The 22,455-nt window shown below is 37.2% G+C and overlaps 1 long non-coding RNA gene across 1 annotated transcript; it reads right to left on the bottom strand.

Moving 5' to 3' along the window:
- Nucleotides 1–2,267: 2,267 nt before the first annotated feature.
- LOC136032198 (uncharacterized) lies at nt 2,268–5,030 on the bottom strand. Its single transcript, XR_010618675.1, has 2 exons — nt 4,919–5,030; nt 2,268–2,648 (listed from the first exon to the last, which is right to left on the bottom strand). It is a non-coding gene; the product is annotated as an uncharacterized LOC136032198 (long non-coding RNA).
- Between the last annotated feature and the right edge of the window lie 17,425 nt (nt 5,031–22,455).

Raw genomic sequence — 22,455 nt, forward strand, 5'->3', positions numbered from 1 at the left:
GGCATTCATTTTCAGCCTTAAGAAAATTAAAATCTTCCTGGTTAGCCAAAATTTTCCTTTACTTTTCATTGCATTTGAAAAATACGTATTTTTAAGGTTCTGAATAAATCTTTCTATTTGAACTAGGAACTAAAATTTCTAAGATAATGTCATCTAAGAAACTATCAAGATTGGAAATCTAAGCAGATATTTAGGACAGAGAATCGCACTCTCAAACATTTTGAAACTGAAGGTTTAATTTTCCCCTTGGTGATACCCTCCTTTTCTAAAAGTATTCAAACTTTCCTATTTAAAAATATTGGGGTAAACTTGGATTTAATTAATTTTGTGTATGTTCAAAATCAGGGTACTTACATATTACACTGACCATACTGTTGTTCTTGATCTGTTTAAAACCGGTGTCTCCGTGTCCGCTTGGAAATAATTCGCTTAGCCTGATTGAGATAAAGTACTAGGTAGTAATTTTTAATTAAATATTTAATTTATAGAATTGATAAGGTTAGGTATTAAATATAATGTGTTCTGGGTGGGCTGCTTTCCATAATTATTGGTTGTAGTTTCCATAGTTTTGTTGCTAAAGTATTGTATTTTTATCAAATTTTGGTATAGTTCTTTATGATTAACCTAACTTCACTTCTTCAACGTGGTCAGTATATTACGTAAGTACCCAAATTAGCATAAACAGCGATTCCTATGTTGTACAGACTATAAGTAAATTTCCAGTTTTAGAGTTTTGTTTTCTCTTCACTTTCCCTTCATTACAGTGAACAGTTTGATACGACTTTAAATTCCCTGATTGGCTAGCTGAAGTTTCTTATCTTTTCTCTTAGCCATTGTTCAATGGCAATATTCTATCAAACAGGTCGTGGTAACGAACCGTTGTAAGGAGCGACCCAGCTCAATAGCAACCAAAACTATAAAAGACGGAATTTTGATACCAATAGATACATCGAAAGAATCGGGTTTTTATGCCAATTTTAAATATATAGGTTTCATCAAGTTTAGTCTTACCCATCAAAAGTTGCGAACATTAGAAAAGGGAGAAACACCCCTTAAAAGTCATAGCATCTTAATGAAAATCACAACAACAAATTCAGCGTATCAGAGAATCCTACTGTAGAGGTTTGAAGATCCTATTCACAAAATGCGGAAGTTTGTATTTTTGCCAGAAGAAAGATTCTCCAGGGTGACTATATCGACCCAGTGGTCTTAGAATGTCGCAAGAGGGCTCATTCTAACGGAAATTAAAAGTTATAATGAGTTAAATTGGAGGGTAACTAGGCTCCCTCCCACGCCCATTTTTTCCCAAAGTAATGCGATCAACATTTTGAGATAGCCGTTCTGTTCTATAGTTGAAAAGTTTATTAAATTTGTCTTTGAGGACGATTTAATCCCCCAGAGTCCACAGGGGAAGGGCTGGAAGTTATGAACTTTGCCCATTGTTTACATATAGGCTGGTACTTGTTATTGGGATGTATACAGACGGTTTCAGGGATAATTTTTCTGGGGGTGGTGTGGGGTCTGGAGGAAGGGGTTACGTGGGAGTTTCAATGGAGGAATCTATCAGGGAGAAGAGAATTTCCATAAAGGGAACGCTGGATTTTTCAGTATTATTAAAAAAAAAATAATGAGACATTAAATTAAAAAAAAAATGTTTTTTTTAAAGTGAAAGTAAGGAGTAACATTAAAACTTAAAACGAACAGAAATTATTCCGTATATGAAAGGGGCTGCCCCTCCTCAACACTCCGCTCTTTACGCTAAAGTTTGACTTTTTCTCCCAACTCTACTTTTTAAAACAATAAAAACTTTACCGTAAAGAGCGGGGCGTTGAGGAGGGGACAACCCCTTTCATTTACGGAATAATTTCTGTTCGGTTTAAGTTTCAATGTTGCTCCTTACTTTCAGTTAAAAAAAACTTGTTTTTTTAGAATTTAATCCCATAAGAGGGCTTTGGCTTCAGCTTTAATGAAATGTTATAGGCTAATACATTTGAGAACTATCGCTCAAAGGAAATGTGAAACAGAAGAATAGATGCCTAGAGCAAACAAGGAGTGGTTATTTAACTAAGGTTTGAAAATATTTTTATTTTCATAAACACTTCAAAAATCCCAATTTATTCATTTTTAATCGTTTTGTATAATTTTGGCATTTTAAGGTAGGAATTTTATTATGGATGCCCTTGGTCGGCCTTGGTAATTTATGTTGCCAATTTTTTATTTAAAATTCTCATACCTATGCATCTAAATAACAAAAGTTAGTAAATGGATTTATGCAAGATTATTTGTTTATTTCTTTCCAAAATGCAAAAGCAGGTATATTTTCAAGCCATTGGTAGTTTTATCCTTTTCCTGGTCCTTTCATTGGTCTCCTAGAATTCGGTTTTTTTGGTGGGTCTTTTAGTCGTTGGTTTCTTGGTTGGCTTTTTGTTCCCTTTACCGGGAATGCTTGGATATTTTGGAGTTCCGGTGCCACATCTTGAGCACCGACAAATCTTGTCTGAGCCACAGTAGCCTGTGGCACAATTTTGTACCTGGCATGAAACAACGCAGGCTGGTCTTCCAATGCCACAACTTATGGCTTCAGCTTCTTTGATAAAAAGGTTGCAAAAAATAAACAAAGGCAGGATGAATACTATAGCCCTCATTCTCTGAAAAGAAAAAAAGTTCAGTTTCAATTGACTAGATTACAAGGTCAGGTTTCCCAAGAAATTTGACGTTAACTTTACATGAGAAAGTAAGAAATATTGTTTTCGTGTATTTTGAATTTGAATTAATAAATATTGATTGATTGATTGATTGATACGACTAAGACAGTTCAAAGGGTATCGATGCAGCTGAAAATCAAAACTTTTCCTAATCATGCAACATATGAAATTGTCGAATGTGACACAACGAACTAGAATATACGGAGAAAGTTGTCAAGCCAGTTTGGCTACTTAAAATTTTATAATGGTAAGTAAGACATTTATTTCTAAGTCAGCTAAAAGAAAACTCAGAACTCCAAATTCTAAGTTTAGAATTTTAAATGATCTTTGTTAAATAGCGTTTTTCTTTCTTTATCTAATGTTAGAAAATATCTCTAGACTTAGAAAACTAGTCTATCTGTAAATAAAAAACAAGCGTTTCCAAACGAGAGTAAAGAATGAAATGAAATTCCATCCTGCTCCGGAAAAACACTAAATTTTCATATTTAGAAGAGATGAGCTTGAAACCTTTGCGCGAATTTTTTTTCTTAGGCTAATATCTGTTGATATGCAGCTTTAAAGTTATCATGAGAACAATCTTTTTACGCATATACCTTTATTTTTTTTTATGTTTTAGTTAAGCCTAATTCAGAATGAGATTGGAATGGTGATCTGTTTGAAAAGTTATATCACGTAGACGTTATCATCACAGAATTGCTGAAGGGGAGGCTGTTTAAAGCTTTCAGTTATGAATTTTAACTGATTATCAGCCTTTCATTCGTAATATTTAACCGTTTTGCGCACAAAAAAAAAATGCAAAAATTGTAGCTTTTCTTACACAGACAAACTTAATAGAACGGACTACCTTCAGCCTTAACTATCAATTAAATATTAAAGGCATAAAAGGCCATGGGTTGTTTTGTCTGAAAAATAAAAGAACACTGAATAAAAAGTGGAAAGGTAAGAGTTTGTTCAAATGTTTGGGAGGATGAGCCCCGTCTGAACTAGTGAAGGTAATACTTATGATACCTCATTAGACTTTGAACCTCTTCTTTCCTAGGATCGAAATCTAATTGGTTGAGGCAAATATCTTGCTAATGCACCAACAAAACCCAGAGTCCTGAGAGGCTTCTGGGAAAATTGTTGGCGATACAACATTAACAGCATACAACTTATGCCGACGACCACAAGAAGCTAGAAGAAACTGAGTTCAGTCTACAGGCCTAAGCCTCCAAACTTGAATCTGTTTCAGATAGCTTCGGCATGCGAATAACCCGAAGAACATAAAAGTTAGAGACAACATAAAACGTTTACACAAAAAGGATGTGCTTGGCCTTCGAGACGAAATATCTCCGCCGTATAGGCTTTGAATAAATTAGGATGGAAGAGGAGCGTGCGTAGCTGTGTTGGCCTCAGGCGTCTTGGTGCTGCGGTGAGTTGTTAGCAGTAGTAGCAGTAGTAGTAGCAGTAGTAGTAGCAGTAGCGTAGCTGGTGTGACGTATCTAGACGGAACTTGCAAGGAAGACTTTTGAAGGCAACTTAAGCGGGAAACTACAATTCCATATAAAGTGCGATTACAACAACTCAAGTGGATGGGTCACATGCACCGAATGGAAAAATCATGCCTGCCAAATGTTACTTTTGAAGGAAAGATCCAGAGTAGACGCCCATCTGGAATACCTAGGAATAGATGGGAAGACAACTTCGGAGGTAACCTCCTATGCCTTCTCGAAGAAGCTGACGACCAGGCATCACATATAAAACTGATGAATGAACGTGCGAAGGGGATGGTACCAACGGGACCCATGAGGATGTCGGGGACACAAGTAAGTATGTAAGATTTCCCAAGAAAGGAAAAGCTTTTATGCACCTTTTGTTGATCAAATTACATTACTATCTATGCAACGATAGAATGGAATTAAAATAGGGATTTTTCATCACAGTTAAAAATCAGTGAGATTGGATTAATAAGACACTAAAAAGAAATGAAAAAAATAAATAAAAAATATTGGGTTCTCCTGTAGTAAAAAGAGCACTTCTTTATCAACTATTTAATATTATAAAAGATTTAATGCTTGCCAATTAATTAATTATTTCTAAAATTTAGCAGGTATAGTTTTGACCTGAAAAGTATCAACCACAGCTTCGCAAGTATCCACGTCTGCGAGTATCTACCTCTTTCAATTTATATCAAAACCCTTGATATCCAATGCTAAAATAAATTGAATAGTTACCTTAACCGTCACCGAGACTAATCTGACACCAAACTGAGAAAAAGACAAGATTACGTTTATTATATATTTATTCTTTTCGGATGTGACCGCGGTTTTTTCCAAGGAAAGAAACTTGTGCCAATATACATTCCATAATAGAAAACACCAAACATAAAATGCGATCTTTTGTTTGTCTATTTCCTGTTTCTTCGTCATTGTAATTAGTATATATTTTTAGAAGCGCATAAGCTAATGAGAAGCTAATAAGCAATATTATATTGCTTAGAGTCTTCAAAATAAAACTTAGCTTCGGGACTTAAATGGGACTTTTGTTACTTTTGAAGGAAAGATCCAGGGTAGACGCCCACCTAGTTGGGGATAAAGAACAAAATAATACAATAGTTTCGTCAAAGCCTTGAACGGACCTGCTAAATATCTTTGCACGAAAGAGAGAATCCTCTTGGTCCCAGGAATATCTAAAGAATTTGGATCTTTACTTTTAGTTTTTGATACATAAATCTCGCACAAGAAATATTTTTACAGATAAGGTCAAGGGTAACAGCTAGGCCTTTGGAAAACTAGAAATAAGCCGAAGTTTTTCAGAAAAGATAAAATTACTTGACAGCTGATTATTGTTTTTTGAGCTATGTCCCCCCTCTCTCGGGAAATCTTCGAAACGATTTCCTCAAAATTTAGCAGGCACATGCTTTTCCTACCTTTATTAAAATTATTCTTACTACTCTACCTTTTCTTTTAATTATTACTCTATGTGCGCCAAAGTGGTTTATGGTCCTTGGTTTCTATATCTCTTTTTCCGGTTTCAAAATTCCAGTTTCCGTTTTAGCTATGTCCGAAGAATGTATAAGGATGGAAAGAAACACCTCAGCCCAACATCACATCAGACGCAGCATCCGGACAGCTTCTACCAAGAGTGACGTACGAGGATCCTAACAGCTTTAGTAAAACTTTTTCTAAACAGGGTGGGAAGATTTCATATGACAGATCTGAAAGATTTTATATGAATATGAAAGAAAAATTGAGGTATTTGTTATTTAAATGAAACATGCCCAAGAAGTGAAGTTATTTTAATCCTAATGAAATACAGCCTTTATATAACCTTTAGCTTATGTAATAATATAATTTGGGCTATATATTTGCAAACTAAGGGGGGGGGGAGTATTTGGACAGCGTCCCTGACCTAACCTAAAATAGTCTAATCTAACCTAAGCCCCCTCCCCCTAATGTGTAAATTTATAGCGCAAATTGTACAAGTCCAATGCCATCTATCACATGTAACTTGTTTTTGTTGCTATGAAACCGGTTTTCTGAGATCTAAACTAAGCGTAGTTCTTGCGTGTGTTTCGTTTAATTAGCAAGTACCAAAATTGAGACTTCAACCTTCATGAAGTTTACCCACAAGTTACTTCCTCCCATGGGAGGGGAAATGTGTACTATGTGTGAATGTGTGCCAAATGCTTTGTGGTTCTCGGTTTCTTTATCTTCTCTTCCATAATTATAAGCTATCGTTACATACTGACCGTTTTGTGGTTGAATTCAAACTTAGTAATGTTAAGAAAAAAAAAGAGGAATAATAAGGATGGCACTTCAGACAATATCAAACTAGACATAACCTTAACATCTGAACAGTTTATATAGAGAGTGGTGTACGAGGATCCTAACAGCTTTAATACATATATTTCTCAATAGGGTGGGCGGAGTTCACTGGAAATACTTAAGAAAACTGGAACTTCATGCGCCCTAAAGTTCCCCCACAAGTTGCCTGCTCCATCGAACGGCGTAAAGAGTAAATCTTTGAATAGACAGGTGCAGTGTGTAGCTTTGTTGCCTTAAGGTAGCTTGATGCTAGAGTGAGTTGTAAATAGTGGTAGTAGTAATTCTAAGTTGAAAATGGAGTCTCCCAAATATTGCAAAGAAGGAAAAAATCTCTCAGTCTAATCAAAATAATTTACTACAATCATGAATATCCTTCTTGGCTGTTTCGTGAATGATTTTTTAAATCGTCTTTTGTGAAAGAATTAAGAAAATTATCCTTGGCGATAATAAATTATTCAAAATAAAAATCATGATTATGAGATTCAATTTTCACTCTTGGGATATTTTGTCTAATTGGAAGGAATTTACATGAAAAAATAAAATATGTGTTTTTCAACATATTTATTTATAAGCTGAAGGTAAAGGGGGGATCGGTCTCAATAGTAGCGAGAACTCTAAGAAATAAGTGTTGGTGATAGCAAACATCTTAAAATCATTTATTTTTAGTGGTGATTCCAAACAAATGAAACTTATTAAACTTAAAATTCCTTAAAATTGTCTGAAATTTGATCAACGTAACACTAGACGCAACTCCCCTTCCCTCTAAGGTGTTAGATACTGATGAAAATCACATCATCATATCAGAAGGTCCGAAAAGGTATTACTGAGGACACGCTCCAGAATCGGTATTACGGGGGGCTGAAATGGTGAGACCCCCCTATTATCTAGGATAACTTCTGTACATTTGAGCTTTAATGTTAACTGCTATTTGAAAAAGAGTCATTTCTTTTCTTTTAGTTGCTACGCAAAGCGCCTGTCAGGAAATATTCCATGAGAGGACTTGGAGTAAACGTAATCAATGGCAGAGGCCTCAGGATGCAATAAAGTATCTTGAAGAACAAAATCACGGAAATAAAATACTTAGGTAGTACTTTAAGTAGGTATTATTTTAACTTTTTACCAATTTACGTTAGGATGTCTGTGCAAACACAGAATGGTGAGCTTGGGCCAGACCCAGGGTTGCCATCTGGTGAAAAAATTACTAGATTCTGGTGTTTTTTTTTTCATGGCTGATTTGGTAATTTCCTTCAATAGTCTAGCGATTTATGCGCTGATTTAGTGATTTTTGCAGGAAATATAAGAAATCACCATAAATCACTAGGGGTGGAAGCAATGACCACAATTATCAATTTTTTCTTAAAAATGTAGCCCCCGGTATACCAGGTTATCCCGAGCACTTGCGCACTGTCATTGCACGTGTGCTTGTATAGCGTGTATAAGAAACAGTGCCATCTGTCTCAGGTTTTAACCAAAAGTACCATAGAATTCTGATTTTTTTTTGGGGGGGGATGGGGGTAAATAAACACCCTTTTTCTTGCTTTATTTTCAGGTGCTTTGTAATTTTGAATGGGCTGTCAGATTTCAGACGCAATAAAAGCATTGATTTTCATAAATATGCTAACTGCTGGTCTAGCTAGGTCTGGTCTGGCTGGTCTGGTAGTGTAAGAACTAAACATAATTTCTTTCACATTTTTCTTTCAGTTTTTATATTTTGCAAAGGTCTCCTATGGAATGTTAGCATTGCATTTCATAAACACATTAACTTCGACAATAGGTTGAGGCACATATATGTTATTAAGCTAGCAGGTGCATATGTCAGAAGAAGGTGGAATATACACAAGAAATTGCTGTATTGAATAGGCAGAGTTGCTTCAGAGGTGTTATTCGTGTCTGTAGAGGCGATTTCATTCAAAATATTTGAATTCCTGAACTAACCTTCATAGGGCAGCCAACCACTTTCCGAACAAATTTTTGTTTAATATTCAAGAATATCAAGGCCTTAGAGTATTAAGAGTATCAGTCAATGCTGAGCAGAAGGATTAACAAAGAAAGACAATGAGGGTGGAGGGTGGCTGGTTGCATTCCAGTCCAACTTCAGAATCCCCTCAGCATGCCTAAAACGTTTCAGCTTAGATATTGCTAATATTCTTCAGATATAAGTTCATCATTCTATTCGGCATCCCTCTAGACATTTCCGTAAAGTTTCATCTTAATACTCTAAGGTAAGGCTTGAGACATAAGTGACAAAAAAAAAAAAAAAAATCCAGAGATTTTATATCTGAGCTGATTTCTGTTTTTCTTTTTGCTCGAACCTAAAAGAAGTCAGCTAATTTTGTGGATTGAATTTTATTTTGCTAATTTTTCATCCAAAGTTGCCTCATAATGTCGAATAAAGTCAATTACAAAAATATTTTGTTGATAGCCTAGAGCAATATTTGGCTTAGCCGGAGCACCATACTTCATAAGCGTTAGTAATTATATTAATAATTCATGTTCTACATGCCGCATCAGGGGCGTAATTTGCAATTGGGCAGGGGGTAACTGCCCTTTCCAGACCTTTGTTTGCCCCCTGACCCCAGTTTGCCTCCCCTCTCCCAGCTGAAATTTAGTTTCTTCCAAAATCTTGTCAAAACTAAGATAAACCTGCATAATTCAAGCTTCAGCAGCAATAGATCAGTTTGTTAGTACTTTTATAGCACTAAATAGTACCTTTATGGTACCGAATGGCTTATTTTTAAGTTTTTACTGTCATTTGCACTTGAATTGGGGAAATTGGATCAAATTTACCCCACCACCCCACCCCACCACCAGTATTTTGGTGAAATTGCGCCTCTGGACCGCATACCCACTTAGGGATTTGGTACTCCACCGCCTGGCAGCATGACTTCTGAAATTGAGAGGTTGATATATGTAGTTGTTGGATAGATTATATATTTTACTTTTACGTAATATATATATATATATATATATATATATATATATATATATATATATATATATATATATATATATATATATATATATATATATATATATATATATATATATATATATATATATATGTATATATATATTGAGGTGGCTTCGTGCCACCCCAGCACCAAATTGGTGGGGGCGCTTCGCGCCCCACCCCCAAGCCCCCCCGCGCTTAAGTCCTTACGTGCCATATTAGTTACGCGCCATTGTAGTTGTGTCCCTGTGTCCCACCTGTGAATACAGATATATATATATATATATATATATATATATATATATATATATATATATATATATATATATATATATATATGTGTGTGTTTTTAACTACGTAAAACTTGCGAATATACAACATTCTTGGCTTTCCCATTGTCTGTGCATATACAAAGACTTATATACTTATAATGACGTCATATACAAACGCTGTTTTTACAAACAAACAAACATGCATACATACAACTCATTTTTATATAGATAGATAGATAGATATACATATACAATACAAATTAACTACGTAAAACTTGCGAATATACAACATTCTTCGCTGTCCCATTGTCTGTGCGTATAAATAGATTGTCAGGTTTACCGACCCTCGAACATGCAACGTACAATTGTCCATGGGAAAAAGAATCAGTATTAAGATCTATACCACATTTTTCTAATGATTGACCTTGAGCTTTGTTGATGGTGATTGCAAATGCTAATCGAATTGGGAATATCAATCTTTTAAATTGAAATGGCAGATCCATTGGAATCATGGGAATGCGAGGAATACCCTCAAAAGGCCCTTTCAAGATTGTTGCCTCTATTACGTTTTCCATTGTTTTTTTTTACGGCAAGTCGCGTGCCATTGCAAAGCTTTGGAGGGTTTATATTTCGTAACAATATTATTGGTACGCCTATTTTTAGTTGTAGCACGTGTGGTGGAAACCCTCTGAGATCCAGGGAATTTAAAAATTCAGATGGATAATTAACCGCTTTATTTGGTTCCACAACTGTTTCGACTAACTTGTAAAGGACTGCCTGGTCTCGAATCGTCAAAACGATATTGTTGATTTCGTGGACGTCTATATTTTTGGGTGCCAGAATGGCTCGTTCACTTAGCCATTTATGACTTTTATAATTGGTTAGAATATTCGGAAATACTTTTTCAATCAATTCGTTTTTGGACGTCACTAAATTACAGAATTCAGCAGGCAGTTGTATACGTCCTGAAATTGAGTCTACTGGGAGCTTTCCGTTTCCAATTGCCAGCAATTGATCTGAAAATGTTTGACCACAGTCATCGGTTTGCAATCGGACACACATATTTGTAGTTAATTTTAATGTCTTTACGAGTGCCCACAAATTAGAATTTTCCAGGCAAGCATTCATTTCGTCTGCAGGGGTTGATCTAGGTATTATAGGTAATGTTTGCCTGAAAGCTCCCGCAAGCAATATTAATGTGCTGCCAAAGGGTTTCAAATTCCCTCGAAAATCTTTCAAAGATTGATCCAGAACCTTGAGCGATTTTTTGTGTGCCATTGTGCACTCGTCCCAAATAATAAGTTTGCATTGCTGCGATACTTAACCCATCCCAGATGATTTGGAAATATTGCACGTGTGAGTTTCTGTAGAATACAAATTCAGAGGCAATTTCAAAGCGGAATGAACAGTTCTTCCACCACGTAGCAACGTTGTGGCTATTCCGGACGACGCAAATGCCAACGTTATATCATTTTTTGATCGAATTGCTGCCAGAATCAGTTTTATCAAAAACGTTTTACCAGTACCTCCTGGCGCATCCAAAAAGAAAATTTCTCCAACGATGTTATCGACACAATGCATCATCGTATCATAGATGTCTTTTTGCTCCGACGTTAACTTAAAAATGTTATTTTGTACATACGACAATAGATCACTCGTGCTGTAACTTTGTTCATGATCCAATTCTATACATGTCAAAACAGCAGCGGTACGATTAGGTGAAGGCATTCCCAAATCCTGAAGAGGTTTGTTTGCCATACATATGCACAAATCTTCAATAAAAACTAAAGTGTAGTTATAAATTTCTGATGAAAAATCGAAAGTCATATCTGACGTCTCTAACCGTTTTCGATGGAGTATATCTTCGGACATTTTCGATTTATGTTTTTCCCATAACTCTGTAGGAGCTGAAGGAGAGCAAGTTGTTAGTATGATTCCTAACATTGCACGAATTTGACTTGGAGTTGACGTTTCGAACGCGTCATTGATACAGTTATTCCAGTGTTGGTCATTCTCCAATAAATTCAGAGCTTGGCATGCACAACGGTAAGTGTCATGTATAGTACCGTTTACAGATCTCAAATACTCAAAGGACGTCGGACCGGGTACATTCACCAAAAGCAGGCGTAGAAAGAAGCATTCATGTTGATTGGGGTGAACGGTGTAGAGTCTTCCTATCGTGGTATCTTTGAAGATGGTAGGTTGGCCGACGACTGACCTACCCTGTTTTGAACGTTCATATACTTTATTTTTAGTATTCCACGTGTAATACGAAGGCACTTCAGTATACGACAGTTTTTTTTGCAAAAGAATCATTTTTGCATAATGAAAAGAAAGCAGTTAACGTTGCATCCGGTGGATTCAGGGCTCTTTGTTGCACGTTGGATTCCGAAAAATAAACACGTTGACCATTCTGTAAATGTACCGCTAAGTGAACAACAGCTGGACTTCGTTCATGTATCGGAAATGAAAGAATTTGCCGAACAGCTTCATTACTGCTTATGTATCTTCCAGCCTGATATTGTACGATTTCGTCGATATCACTGATTTCGGACTGCAAGCCAAAAACTGCCATGTCACTGCCTTTGTTGACGTATTTACATATGTATTTGATTGCCTTTACGGAGTTACAGTATTCAATGTTTATGTGTGCATTAAATGTTTTTGATAATAAAGGGGAATATGGAACAACCCACTGGTTATCTACTTCAATTGTGGTACCGTTACGCTTCTTTATTATTGCTGTTTTACTGCCATCTTCAGTAGATCTTCTTCTATATTGTGGGTAACCTTCATTGCCAGTAATTGTGTTGGGTACTAAAAGTCGAGGATATTGCTTTGTGCACCTTCCTTTGGCCATACATGGTGATTTTTCGTTCAGTGCACCGCAAGGTCCATGTATATATTTTTACCACAATACCACATAAGCCCTTATCGACATTTTCATCAGGTATTTCATCGGAAATCACATCATCAATTTCATTAGAAGTAATTTTATAACGTAGCCAGATAGGTATATGTGCGTGTGGCAATCCTCGTTTTCGCCATTCCACTGAGTACATCCAGCATCGCACTGACCCAAACACTTTAAGTTTTACTACGTAGTTTATCAGCGATTCCAACTTTCGTCGGAAGACACGGGCCGTAATGTGATGTCTATGAACTGCTGATTGTCCTTGAAATAAAAGCTGCTGTATCTGGTCCCAAGATTGATTACATGTAAATGTAATAAATAAATCTGGACGACCATAGAGACGAACATACGCAATAGTATCTTGAGCATATTCATGCATACGACGGGGACTGCCAGCATATGACGAAGGTAAAATCGTTCATCTTCCAACGTTTGTGGTATTACCGTCATTTACAACTGCATCTCGCAAATGAATGTATTGTTCAGAGCGGAGCTTGGTCTGATTCAGATGGATAAATAGCAAAAGTTCTGATTCAATTTTTGCATACATATCAATGATGTATTGGGGAAACAATTGACGGCATTTTAAAATATAATTGTCTTCATCCTGCTGAATGAAGACATTCAGACATTTTAAATTCAATATTATATAAAATAATAATGCATTGCGCTGCATTTCTTATTCATTTCTTTGTTAGATGCTGGATTTATCAATTTAATATTAAAGTGATAGCCGTCGGTTCCATCCCAAAAAATGATAGGATATTGTAGGGCATCGTAACATCGATGAGTTTCAGCAATTCCTACCCACTGAGCGTTTCGCTTATGAAGAATAATATCTCGAGGTAAAAACTGATCACCGAACATAACGATTGCCACTTCGTCGATAGTTGGACCGTTGTATCTACGCACATGTTCACCAGTAGGCGTTGTGTCAGCGGAAAGAACAATTTTATGCGTATCAATAGGCATCAAATCGATGGCTGTTTTGAACAGACACACTAAATTATTATTTTCTTGGAAAAGATGTTGCAATTGGGAAACGTTAGTCCTTTCAACGTCGGGAGAAATTTCGCAATGTGCATTCAATTCAGAATTTTTATCACTGATGAAGTACAGTTGTAAAAATTTATGATTGTCGCCTGAGAATGGTAGAAGTGACCCTGCTCTATGATAAATTTGGCCTTTTACTTTGAAAGTAGGCATAAATTGATCTGGATTTTCGATTTGGCCGCTAAACGACGTCATTTGGAAACATGAGTTATATTTTCTGATCTGTAATAAAAAACGCTTAGATTCTAACCTAGTTCCAGTAAGCAAAGTCTTCAATGGCTCTGATGGTGCAGCCAGTTGAGGAAGTTTAACTTTTCCTGAGGCACAACACATTCCCATTGTTTCACAATTGAATTTGAAGGCCTTGCAATAGGGACAAATTTTAGACATAGTCCCGATTTGAACACATCTACTCAAGCTATAATCATCGACTGGGCTGTACCTGAATACTGGCGAAAATTTTCAGGTTGCTCTTGTGATTCCTCGGCACGCTTTCTTTTGGTGATTTCTCTATGAGACACAACCCTAATTTTACGCTGTTCTTCTGATTCCTCGGCACGCTTTATTTTCTTACTTTCTCTATCAGCCGCAAGTCTTTTGGCAAATACTCTTTGAGCAGCTTCCTCGGCTGTTGCTATTGTAGGTTCTTCAGTCATTTTACAATTAAAAATTTCTCTTTGAATGATCTTCTTAAATACTTATAATGACGTCATATACTAAGCATCGTCATAACAAAATTGACGACAACTAACTTCATGACGACATACAGCTCAATCCTTATAATGACGACAGTCGATAGACAGACACTCAAACAAACAACTTATTTATATATATCTACTAGCTAGTTGGTTTGAGCGCTTCGCGCTGTCGTTATTTATATTCCCTGTGTCCCGGTGTCCCGGTCGTCATTTTTGTCCCGGTCGTCATTTGTGTTCCGGTGTCCCGGTCTGTAATTTCTCTTTGAGGGTCCTGGTCGTCATTTATATTCCCTGTGTCCCGGTCGTCATTTGTGTCCCGGTGCTTTGTTGATGGTGATTGCTAATCGAACGTTCCCTGTGTCCCGGTCGCTTTCTCTTTGAGTGTCCCGGTCGTCATTTATATCCCTATGTCTCGGTGTCCCGGTCGTCATTTGTGTCCCGATGTCCCGGTCTGTAATTTCGTAAGTCGACAAATATGACGTTAGTCGACGCACAAACATGACGTCACTCGACACACAGACAACTTATTTTTATATTTAGACTAGCTGTTGGGGTGGCGCTTCGTGCCACCCTAAAACCTAGTTGGTGGGGCGCTTTGGGCCCCCCCAAGCCCCCCCGCGTGCGTAAGTCGTTACGCGCCATATTAGTTACGTGCCATTGTAGTTGTGTCCCTGTGTCCCACCTGTGAATAGAGATAGATATATATATATATATATATATATATATATATATATATATATATATATATATATATATATATATATATATATATATATATATATATATATATATATATATATATATATATATATATATATATATATATATATATATATATATATATATATATATGTTTTTAACTACGTAAAACATGCGAATATACAACATTCTTCGCTGTCCCATTGTCTGTGCATATAAATAGATTGTCAGGTTTACTGACTCTTGAACATGCAACATATAATTGTCCATGGGAAAAACAATCCATATTCAGATCTATACCTCATTATTCTAATGATGTGTCCCTGTGTCCCGGTCGTCATTTATATCCCCTGTGTCCCGGTCGTCATTTGTGTCCCGGTGTCCCAGTTTGTAATTTCTCTTTAAGTGTCCCGGTCGTCATTTATATTCCCTGTGTCCCGGTCGTCATTTGTGTCCCGGTCTGCAATTTCTATTGGAACAATCCCTGTGTCCCAGTCCCGGTCGTCATTTATATTCCCTGTGTCCTGGTTGTGATTTGTGTCCGGGTGTCCCAGTCTGTAATTTCTCTTTGAGTGTCCCGATCGTCATTTATATTCCCTGTGTCCCGGTCGTCATTTGTGTCCCGGTGTCCCGGTCTGCAATTTCTATTGGAACAATCCCTGTGTCCCGGTCCCGGTCGTCATTTGTGTCCCGGTCTGCAATTTCTATTGGAACAATCCCTGTGTCCCGGTCGTCATTTGTGTCCCGGTATGTAATTTCCTCAGTTGACAAACATGATGTCAGTCGACAAACAACTTCATGACGCATACAGCTCAATCATTATAATGACGTCAGTCGACAAACATGACGTCAGTCGACACACAAACATGACGTCACTCGACACACACACACACAGACAACTGTTACGCGCCATATTAGTTACGCGCCATTGTAGTTACGCGCCATTGTAGTTGTGTCCCTGTGTCCCACCTGTGAATATAGATAGATTTATATATGTGTTTCAAACTACGTAAAAATTGCGAATATACAACATTCTTGGCTTTCCCATTGTCTGTCCATATACAAAGCCGTATGTACTAATAATGACGTCATATGCAAACGCTCTTTTTACAAACAAACAAACATGCATACACACAACTCGTTTTTATATAGATAGATAAATAGATAGATACAATACAAATTAACTACGTAAAACTTGTGAATATACAACAGTCTTCTCTGTCCCATTGTCTGTGCGTATAAATAGATTGTCAGGTTTACCGACCCTCAAAGATGCAACATACAATTGTACATTGGTAAAGCAATCTGTATTAAGATCTATACCGCATTTTTCTAGTGATTGCCCTTGAGCTTTGTTGATGGTGGTTGCAAATGCTAATCGAATTGGGAATTGCAATCTTTTAAATTGAAAAAGCAGATCCGTTGGAATCATGGGAATGCGAGGAATAAGAACAGCCTCACCCTCATAAGGCCCTGTCAAGATTTTGGCATCTATTAGGTTTTCCATTGTTTTTTTTTTTACGGCAAGTCGCGTGCCATTGCAAAGCTTTGGTGGGTTGATATTTCTTAAAAGTATTATTGGTACGCCTATTTTTAGTTGTAGCAGGTGTGGTGGACACCCTGAAGGATCTATGGAATTTAAAAATTCAGATGGATAATTAACCGCTTCATTTGGTTCCGAAATACAAATTAACTGCGCAAAACTTGCGAATATACAACATTCTTCGCTGTCCAATTCTCGCTGCATATAAATAGATTGTCAGGTTTACCGACCCTCGAACATGCAACGTACAATTGTCCATGGGAAAAACAATCAGTATTAAGATCAATACCACATTTTTCTAATGATTGACCTTGAGCTTTGTTAATGGTGATTGCAAATGCTAATCGAATTGGGAATTGCAATCTTTTAAATTGAAAAGGCAGATCTGTTGGAATCATGGGAATGCGAGGAATAAGAACAGCCTCACCCTCAAAAGGCCCTGTCAGGATTGTGGCCTCTATTAGGTTTTCCATTGTTTTTTTTACGGCAAGTCGAGTGCCATTGCAAAGCTTTGGTGGGTTTATATTTCTTAAAAGTATTATTGGTACGCCTATTTTTAGTTGTAGCACGTGTGGTGGAAACCCTGAAAGATCTATGGAATTTAAAAATTCAGATGAAAAATTCAACCGCTTCATTTGGTTCCAAAACTGTGTCGACTGACTTGTAAAGGACTGCCTGGTCTTGAATCTTGGTCAAAACAATATTGTTGATTTCGTGGACGTCTATATTTTTGGGTGCGAGAATCGCTCTTTCACTTAGCCATTTATTATTTTTATAATTTTTTAGAATATTCGGAAATACTTTTTCAATCAATTCTTTTTTGGACGTCACTAAATTACAGAAATCAGCAGGTAGTTGTATACGTCCTGAAATTGAGTCTACTGGGAGCTTTCCGTTTCCCATTGCCAGCAATTGATCTGAAAATGTTTGACCAGAGTCATCGTTTTGCAATCGGACACGCATATTTGTAGTTAATTTTAATGTTTTTACGTGTGCCCATAAATTAGAATTTTTCAGGCAAGCATTCATTTCGTCTGCAGGAGTTGATCTAGGTATTATAGGTAATGTTTGCCTGAAATCTCCCGCAAGCAATATTAAGGTGCTGCCAAAGGGTTTCGACTTCCCTCGCAAATCTTTCAAGCATTGATCCAGAGCCTCGAGCGATTTTTTGTGTGCCATTGTGCACTCATCCCAAATAATAAGTTTGCATTGCTGCAATACTTTACCCATCCCAGATGATTTGGAAATATTGCACGTGGGAGTTTCTGTAGAATGCAAGTTCAGAGGCAATTTCAAAGCGGAATGAGCAGTTCTTCCACCAGGCAGCAATGTTGCGGCTATTCCGGACGACGCAATTGCCAACGCTATATCATTTTTAGATCGAATTGATGCCAGAATCAGTTTTATCACAAACGTTTTACCAATACCTCCTGGCGCATCCAAAAAGAAAATTTCTCCAACGTTGTTATCGACACAATGCATTATCGTATCATAAATGTCTTTTTGTTCCGACGTTAACTTGGAAATGTTATTTTGTACATACGACAATAGATCACTCGTACTGTAACTTTGTTCACGATCCAATTCTACACATGTCGAAACAGCAGCGATACGGTTAGGTGAAGGCATTCCCAAACCCTGAAGAGGTTTGTTTGCCATACTTATGCAAAAATCTTCTATAACAACTAAAGTGTAGTTATAAATTTCTGGTGTAAAATCAAAAGTCATGTCTGACGTCTCTAACTGTTTTCGATGAAGTATATCTTCGGACATTTTTGACTTATATTTTTCCCATAAATCTCTAGGAGCTGATGGAGAGCAAGTTGTTAAAATGATGCCAAACAATGCACGAATTTGACTTGGGGTTGACGTTTCGCACGCGTCATTGATGCAGTTATCCCAGTGTTGGTCATTCTCCAATAAATTCAGAGCTTGGCATGCACTACGGTAAGTGTCATGTATAGTACCATTTACAGTCCTCAAATACTCAAAGGATGTCGGACCGGGTACATTCACCAAAAGCAGGCGTAGAAAGAAGCATTCATGTTGATTGGGGTGAACGGTGTAGAGTTTTCCTATCGTGGTATCTTTGAAGATGGTAGGTTGGCCGTCGACTGACTTACCCTGTTTTCGACGTTCAAATACTTTATTTTTAGTATTCCACGTGTAATACGAAGGCACTTCAGTATACAGCAGTTTTTTTTGCAAAAGAATCATTTTTGCAAAGCAGAAAAAAAGCTGTTAATGTTGTATCCGGTGGATTCAGGGCTCTTTGTTGCATGTTGGTTTCCGTGAAATAAACACGTTGACCATTCTGTAAATGTACCGCTAAGTGAACAACAGCTGGACTACGTTCATGTATCGGAAATGAAAGAATTTGCCAAACAGCTTCATTACTGCTTATGTATCTTCCAGCCTGATATTCTACGATTTCATCGAAATCTTTGATTTCGGACTGCAAGCCAAAAACTGCCATGTCACTGCCTTTGTTGACGTATTTACATATGTATTTGATTGCCTTTACGGAGTTACAGTATTCAACGTTTATGTGTGCATTAAATGTTTTTGATAATAAAGGGGAATATGGAACAACCCACTGGTTATCTACTTCGATGGTGGTACCGTTACGCTTCTTTATTATTGCTGTTTTACCGCCATCTTCAGTAGATCTTCTTCTATATTGTTGGTAACCATCATTGCCAGTAATTGTTTTGGGTACTAAAAGTCGAGGATATTGCTTTGTGCACCTTCCTTTGGCCATGCATGGTGAATTTTCGTTCAGTGCACCGCAAGGTCCACGTATCATATTTTTTACAATAATATCATGTAACCCCTTATCGACATTTTTATCAGGTATTTCAGCGGAAATCACATCATCAATTTCGTTTGAAGTAATTTTTTTATGTAGCCAGATTAGTATATGTGCGTGTGGCAAACCTCGTTTTTGCCATTCCACTGAGTACATCCAGCATCGCACTGACCCAAACACTTCATGTTTTACAAGGTAGTTTATCAGTGATTTCAACTTTTGCCGGAAGACACGTGCCGTAATGTCATGCCTATGAACCGCCGATTGTCCTTGAAGTAAAAGCTGCAGTATCTCGTCCCAAGATTGATTACATGTAAATGTAATAAATAAATCTGGACGACCATAGAGACGAACATACGCAATAGCATCTTGAGCATATTCATGCATATGACGGGGACTGCCAGCATATGACGAAGGTAAAATTGTTAATCTTCCAACGTTTGTGGTATTACCGTCATTTATAACTGCATCTCGCAAATGAATGTATTGTTCAGAGCGGAGCTTGGTCTGATTCAGGCGGATATATAGCAAACGTTCTGATTCAATTTTAGCATACATATCAACGATAAATTGGTGAAACAATTCACGGCATTTTAAAATATAATTTTCTTCATCCTGCCGAATCATTAGTCTATAGGAATAATAATGCATTGCACTGCATTTCTTATTCATTTCTTTGTTAGTGGCTGGATTCATCAATTTAATATTAAAGTGATAGCCGTCGGCTCCATCCCAAAAAATGATAGGATATTGTAGGGCATCGTAGCATCGATGAGTTTCAGCAATTCTTAACAACTGAGCGTTTCGCTTATGTAGAATAATATCTCGAGGTAAAAACTGATCACCGACCATAACGATTGCCACTTCGTCGATAGTCGGAGCATTGTATCTACGCACATGTTGGCCAGGAGGCGTTTTGTCAGCGGAAATAACAATTTTATGAGTATCAGTAGGCATCAAATCGATGGCTGTTTTGAACAGACGCACTAACTTATTATTTTCGTGGAAAAGATGTTGCAATTGGGAAACGATTGTCCTTTCAACGTTGGGAGAAATTTCGCAACGTGCATTCAATTCAGAATTTCTATCACTGATGAAGTACAATTGTAAAAATTTATGATTCTCGCCTGAGAATGGTAGAAGGGACCCTGCTTTATGATAAATTTGCCCTTTTACTTTGAAAGTAGACATAAATTGATCTGGATTTTCGATTTGGGCTCCAAACGACGTCATTTGGAAACATGAGTTGTATTGTCTGATTTTTGACAAAAAACGCTTAGATTCTGACGTAGTTCCAGTAAGGAAAGTCTTCAATGGCTCTTTTGGTGCAGCCAATAGAGGAAGTTTAACTTTTCCTGAGGCGCAACACATTCCCATTGTTTCACCATTGAATTTCAAGGCCTTGCAATAGGGACAAATTTTAGACATTGTCCCGATTTGAACACATCTACTCAAGCTATAATCATCGACTGGGTTGTACCTGAATGCCAGGCGATAACTTTCAGATTGCTCTGATTCCTCGGCACGCTTTCTTTTCTTACTTTCTCTATCAGCAGCAAGCCTAATTCCCTGCTGGTCTTTTGATTGCTCGGCACGCCTTCTTTTTTCACTTTCTCTTTTAGCAGCAAGTCTGCTTCTGCGTTGCTCTAGTAGTTCCTCGGCACGCCTTCTTTTTTCACTTTCTCTTTTAGCAGCAAGTCTGCTTCTGCGTTGCTCTGGTAGTTCCTCGGCATGCTTTCTGTTCTTTCTTTCTCTATCAGCCTCAAGCCTGTTTCCCTGCTGGTCTTTTGATTCCTCGGCACGCCTTCTTTTTTCACTTTCTCTTTTAGCAGCAAGTCTGCTTTCGCGTTGCTCTGGTAGTTCCTCGGCACGCTTTCTTTTCTGACTTTCTCTATCAGCAGCAAGTTTTTTGGCATAGACTCTTTGAGCATCTTCATCAGTCATTATAAACTTAAACATTAATAGAATTCTACGCGAACATACGTCTTATATAACTTGAATGACGTCACGCCTTCAAAGCAAAAATGATGGCAACTAATTTCATGACGTCAGCCGAAACATGACGGCGAACATATGTCTTATATAACTTGAATGACGTCACCTTCAAAGCAAAAATGATGGCAACTAATTTCATGACGTCAGCCGAAACATGACGTCACCTGATCCACAGATCCACACACAGACAACTTATTTATATATATATATATATATATATATATATATATATATATATATATATATATATAGATAAGATGTCCCGGTCGTCATTTATGTTCCTATGTCCCGGTGTGTAATTTCGTCAATCAACAAACATGACGTCAGTCCACACACAAACATGACGTCACTCGACACACACACACACAGACAACTTATTTTTATATTTATAGATAGATATATATAAACATAAGTTGTTTGTCTGTGGGTCTGTCAAGTGACGTCATGTCATCATGTTGTCATGAAGTTAGTTGTCGTCATGTTTGTTATGACGATGACGTCATTAAAATTATTTAAGAAAATCGTTAAAAGATAAATTTTTAATTGTAAGAAGATCGGGGACGGAAAAACGTTTAATTGTAAAATGACTGAAGAACCCACAATGGCAACAGCCGAAGAAGCTGCTCAAAGAGTCTATGCCAAAAAACTTGCGGCTGATAGAGAAAGTCAGAAAAGAAAGCGTGCCGAGGAATCACAAGAACAGCAAGAAAACAGGCTTGCGGCTAAAGAACGCAAAACCGCGCAGTTAGACGAAAATCCACCTGGACAGCGAGAGTCAAAACATATCAAAACTGAAAATGATAGCGATGATGATTGGATTTTGGGATTTTGACTTGGATAAGGTCATCAATGCCTACCAGATTTTAGTTAAAAACACAAAGGTTCGGCGATATGTATTTCATAGTGACGCTGAAAAATAAAGAAGAAAAAGAAAACTGAAAAAAGAAAAAAGGTAAAAAACTAAAAAAAAACTAAAAAGAAAAAACACTCAAAGACACAAATGACGACCGG

Source organism: Artemia franciscana, chromosome 10 (genome assembly GCF_032884065.1).
Source record: "Artemia franciscana chromosome 10, ASM3288406v1, whole genome shotgun sequence".
NCBI lineage: Eukaryota > Metazoa > Arthropoda > Branchiopoda > Anostraca > Artemiidae > Artemia > Artemia franciscana.